This window comes from Notothenia rossii (assembly GCF_949606895.1).
Source record: "Notothenia rossii genome assembly, chromosome: 4".
NCBI classification, from domain to species: Eukaryota; Metazoa; Chordata; class Actinopteri; order Perciformes; family Nototheniidae; genus Notothenia; species Notothenia rossii.
This window is the reverse complement of record NC_136902.1, coordinates 72,244,589-72,249,878: the sequence shown is the minus strand read 5'-3', so window position 1 is coordinate 72,249,878 and position 5,290 is coordinate 72,244,589. Positions and strand designations below refer to the sequence as shown.

At 36.1% G+C, this 5,290-nt stretch overlaps 1 long non-coding RNA gene across 2 annotated transcripts; it reads left to right on the top strand.

Annotated features, from left to right (window-relative positions):
* The first annotated feature begins 663 nt into the window (after positions 1–663).
* LOC307034656 lies at positions 664–3,594 on the top strand. Of its 2 annotated transcripts, XR_013806957.1 has the most exons (3): positions 664–879; positions 1,331–1,452; positions 3,459–3,594. It is a non-coding gene; the product is annotated as an uncharacterized lncRNA (long non-coding RNA). The 2 variants fall into 2 exon arrangements; XR_013806958.1 differs by lacking the exon at positions 664–879 and having other exon boundaries at positions 893–1,452.
* Positions 3,595–5,290: the final 1,696 nt, after the last annotated feature.

The window sequence follows — 5,290 nt, the reverse complement described above, 5'->3', positions numbered from 1 at the left end:
CAACGCCGGCTATTGTCTCTTCTTCACCTTCTGCTTGTTCTAACCATGTTACTTAATTAAAGTGCCCATTTGAACCTATGCCAGAGACTCCACTGGTCTCCTTATTTTAAGTTTCTTTCCTGGGAGCAAGAGGAGCAGGAATATCCTAATAACTGCAAATAAGTCAATAAAGGAGCATGGCTGCTCATTCCCTGGCTCTCAAAAGAGTTTGGCTGGCTGTTTAATCTATGTTCACACTGAGACAGTACAACACATAGAAAGAACAGTACACCTATTGTGTAAGTACATACAAGCAGGTCACACAGTCAGTGGCGGAGCTGGGGGGTGGCTGGGAGTGGCCATGGCCACCCCCAGCTGAATCCTGGCCACCCTATTGGCCACCCCAAACACCCTCACCACGGGTTCCAAACAATGTTAGAACATTAAGAAAAAAATGTTTAAGTAACCTTTCATCATTCATCAATAATTAACATTAATATAACGTTATATTGATAATGTACTCACTAAACTTACAATTCATTTAACTTATTTTCTTCCAAAAGTTAATTATCCAAAGCCTCTGTACACCCCCCTCTATTTACATGTAATGGTTTGGTCCCGCCTCCGCGTCCTAACGGCACTTTCTAGCAGAGAGTGAGAGCATGTGAGCAGGGATGCTAATACTTACGTGTGTGCCATTGCGACAGACAAGACTAGTCTATTCTGAGAGATAGATGTATCCTACTGTATGGGCTGATTGTGCGTTAATCTGTTGGTAATGCCTTGGGGTTCCAGTGGGAGGGATCACTGCGCTCTTCCTCACTCGATTCAGACGAGCGAAGGCGGGAGCTGCGTGATTGTATGTCTTCACTTCTCTCACTCACTATTTCCCTTTTTAAGGTAATTACAGTATACAAAGCACTATACATCTATCAACCCATGTTATATATGTCATCTGTATTACATCACTGTGGTTTGTTGTGAGAGGAAAGTGTGTATTTTGCACTTTGTTGTATTGTTTGAAGGTTCTTGCTAACTCTGGCTAACTTTGTGGTCATTGAAGCTAGCTGCTGTATACCTTGTGGTACCGCTGAATCTGACCGTTTGTCATGTTATTAGCAGCTAAGCTAGGCACTGTTGCATTCACATGTCCATACATATGTTTTTTTACCACTGTTAAAGAGCTAAAGATAAAGGAGAATTTAGTCATAATTATTGGTCCTGAAATTTGAGTGTATTCATTGTAAATGTACAAGCTTCATTTTAAAGATGGCTCGATTCAGACGAGTGAAGGCGGGAGCTGTGTGATTGTATGTCTTCACTTCTCTCACTCACTATTTACCTTTTTAAGGGTACAACACCATGTCTCAATGACTCACAAAGTCAGGCTTTCAAAAAGAAAAGAAAGGAGAGAAAGAAAAGAGAGAGGGACTAAAGGAAGACAGTATGTCACCCAGTATTTCAAGAGAAAAGGTGAGTGTGGTCCATGAGTGGTGGAAATTAGTCTGTTAGCTAAGCGCAGTCCATTGTAAATAATATTTTTTATGTTTTTTTTTTACGAAGCTGACATTAAATAATGTTAATATCTATATAGAAAATGCAGAGGTTTTTTATTTCACTTTGGAGGAGGTGAGCAGCATTGTGTTGAATTACATGCCACTTAACATATCTGAAGGGAGACTGGAATACAATATATATATATATATATATCAAAACAAAAAGCTAACATCTCATTTCAATTATACATTCCAAAGACAGTATTTTCCCACATATTTAAGTAATATTTATTTGGATTGATGCATTCGTGTTGAGAATGTTCCATTCAAAAATGTTATTATTAAAAAGGCATTTACACCAGAAAAGATGACTATTGAGATATATTGTCAGGAATGTTAGTCTTATATGTATGCTCCAGAGGGCAGGACCTATAAACACATGTACTACCCAATAGCATTGTGAGGCTGAACAAAAGGACCTTTTGACTATGTAAATGTAGTCTTTTAAAAAAACAAAAACACATTTACTGACTTTTTTGGATAGCTTAAAGTAATGTTGTAAGATTACAACCGGGGGCCTTTCAGGGTTAAGGGCTATAGTTTATTGTTATTTACTTTAATATGTTTATTTTTAACCAATAATTGAATTTAAAAACTCTTATTTAAATGATGTGTGTATGTCTCTGTATTCCTGATGATACACTGAGAGAATGAGCTCATAGGGCTGCTGATCACCATAAGCTAAACAGTCTGTATATTGCACTACATTTGTATAATGTAAGCTTCATTGATACTTTGCCTGCGGGAATACGAAAAAAATAGTTAGATACTGAATATGATGTGATCTATTCCACCACTAGCTTAATACCAAATAATGTAGAGGTGTGTTGTAGGTGCCTTAAATAATCCCTTGTTTGTATTTTTATGTTCATATAATAGTGATTGCAATACCACCCCAAAATGATCACTGGTTCCATCCTGGCCACCCCACTGAAAATATCCTGGCTCCGCCACAGTATGACCACAAATACATAAAATCTGTTCAAAATCTATTTTTATTCAAAAGTACAGGCTGCATTATGTGTTCTCAGCCTTGGAGAAACTTGACATGTTGGTATGTGTCTGAACATCCCAGCTAGCGGGGAACGTTCTCACAACTTTGGCTATCGTTACCTAATGGTTCTAACAAGGTTTTAAAGAAACGTTTTTATCTGATGTTCAAAGAACCTTTTTAGGATGTTTATTTGTTCAAATAATGTTCCTATAAGGTTTTAGGTTAACTAAGACGTAACGTTTTAACTGCAACATTCAGAGGATGTTTTGAGGATTTTATTAAGGCCTGAGATAACAGAACGTTTTTTTATAAAACGTTCCTTTAATGTGATATGTTAACAAAGGTGGAACGTTTTGCCTGCAACATTCTAAGGACGTGTTTTGGACGTTGTTGGGTAACACATTAAAGATGTTCTTTATAAAACGTTCCCTCAATGTTACATGATAACAAATGAAGAACATGTTCAAAGCAACATTCTAAAAATGTTTGCAGGATGTTATTGAGGCCTGAGATGAGAGAAAGGGTTGTATAAAATGTTCCCTCAATGTTACATGATAACAAATGAAGAACATTCTCCAAGAAACATTCTGAAAATGTTTTCAGGATGTTATTGAGGCCTGAGATGACAGAAAGTGTTTTATAAAATGTTCCTTTAATGTGATATGTTAACAAAGGTGGAACGTATTGCCTGCAACATTCTAGGGACGTGTTTTGGACGTTGTTGGGTAACACATTAAAGATGTTCTTTATAAAACGTTCCCTCAATGTTACATGACAACAAATGAAGAGCATTTTCAAAGCAACATTCTGCACACATGCCGGATTGTTGCCGTGAACGGTTTGTTGTGTGCCGCTCTAGCTTTTTACCAGCATATTCTTTGACAACTTTGTCTGCTTTTGCCTCACACTGATTTTTGTGTCTCTCCCAGGAGGAATCCAAGGCCTTCCACACTCCCAATACCAGCCAGGCCTCTCTACCCACCCTGGAACAACTGTTTCCCACTGCCGCCATAACCAACCTCCACTCCCAGCTCCCCTTTTCTAATAAAAAAAATGTTACTTTCACCAGCTGATTCCGTGTCATCCTTTTACATGTGTTAATAGTCAAATTCCAATAGTTAAGTAAACTATCATAATCATCCTAATGACCACAGTGGTCAGTCCACTTACCCAGGAATTTTGAGTTGAACAATTACAGGAATATTATGTCTTTATGTTCTAATAATGTTAACATATTTTAGTAAATTGTTGCCATAGAACATTTGCATAATTTCTTTAACATAAACCATGTTATCCTTCTCTAAGATAATAACATTCTGGCAACATAAAAAATCTAACTTGCAGCTGGAAATGTTTCAAGAACAATAGGGCATAATGTTCTAACAATGTTATCAAAAACATTTTGAGAATGTTTTTAGAGAACGTTATCCTACCTTTCAGAAGAACATTCTGGGAACCAAAATAAAAGCTTCTGGCGAAAACGTTTTAAGAACAGTAGGGCATAATGTTCTAACAATGTTATCACCAAACATTTTAAGAATGTTTTCAGAGAACGTTATCCTACCTTTCAGAAGAACGTTCTGGGAACCAAACAAAAACTTCCCGCTGAAAACCTTACTAGAACAATGACTGTAACATTCTCAGAATGTTTTTAGAACCAAAGATTTCTAGCTGGGATGGTTCATTAATAAAAAAGATATTTCCACGTGAGCCTACTTTGTTGCTGTTGAGTTTAATTTCAGTAGTTGTTTGCTATAATGTATTTACAAAGTGTGAAGAGGAGGCAACTTTAGAACACGGAACCTGTTCAGGTAGGTCAATTAGAGTCAAATTACTAGCTTATTGGTTATGAACAAGACTTCACTTTAAAATAGGGAACATATTCTTAGATAGAAATACCTAATTAGAGTCAAACTACTAGCTTATTGGTTATGAACAAGACTTCACTTTAAAATAGGGAACATATTCTTAGATAGAAATACCTAATTAGAGTCAAACTACTAGCTTATTGGTTATGAACAAGACTTCACTTTAGAATAGGGAACATGTTCTTAGATAGAAATACCTAATTAGAGTCACACTAGCTTTTTGGTTATGAACAAGACTTCACTTTAGAATAGGAAACATGTTCTTAGATATAAATACCTAATTTTGAGTTATTTAGACACAATTAACACTTATAGTTTCATGTCTTTTTACATAAGAATAGATCATATTTAGTATTATTTACATATTTAATAGTGTTGTTATGGGAGAATTACTATTCTTGTGGTACTACTGCCTTGTTAGGCCCATATTGAGCGGAGAATATGAAGACCCAAACTCATGTACAACAACTTCCTTACTTGTAACAAATTAGAGGGTTATTGAGGAAAAACTCTCAACTAATGGCTTATTACTTGTAGAATACGCTCATGTAGAATAAGGCATTAATAATTGTTTTATGATGACTAATAAAGAGCCAATATACTGCTAATATGCATTTTAATTAACAACTAGTTGATGGTTAATTGGTGTACCTTAATATAAAGTGTTACCGTAATATTTAATGCAGCCGAACCGTGTATTACAATGCCGTTATGTGATGACTTTCAAAGAGAAAAGCAAGCACACTCGGAATAAAGTATTATTTTATTTTTAAAATATGTTTTCAGATTTCACATCGCATAAACACCATTTCCCAACGTGCATTGCGGCTCAACCATCCAATCACCGAGCTGAGGATCTTGCCTACGTCTGTTTCCGGTATTTGTTTATGACG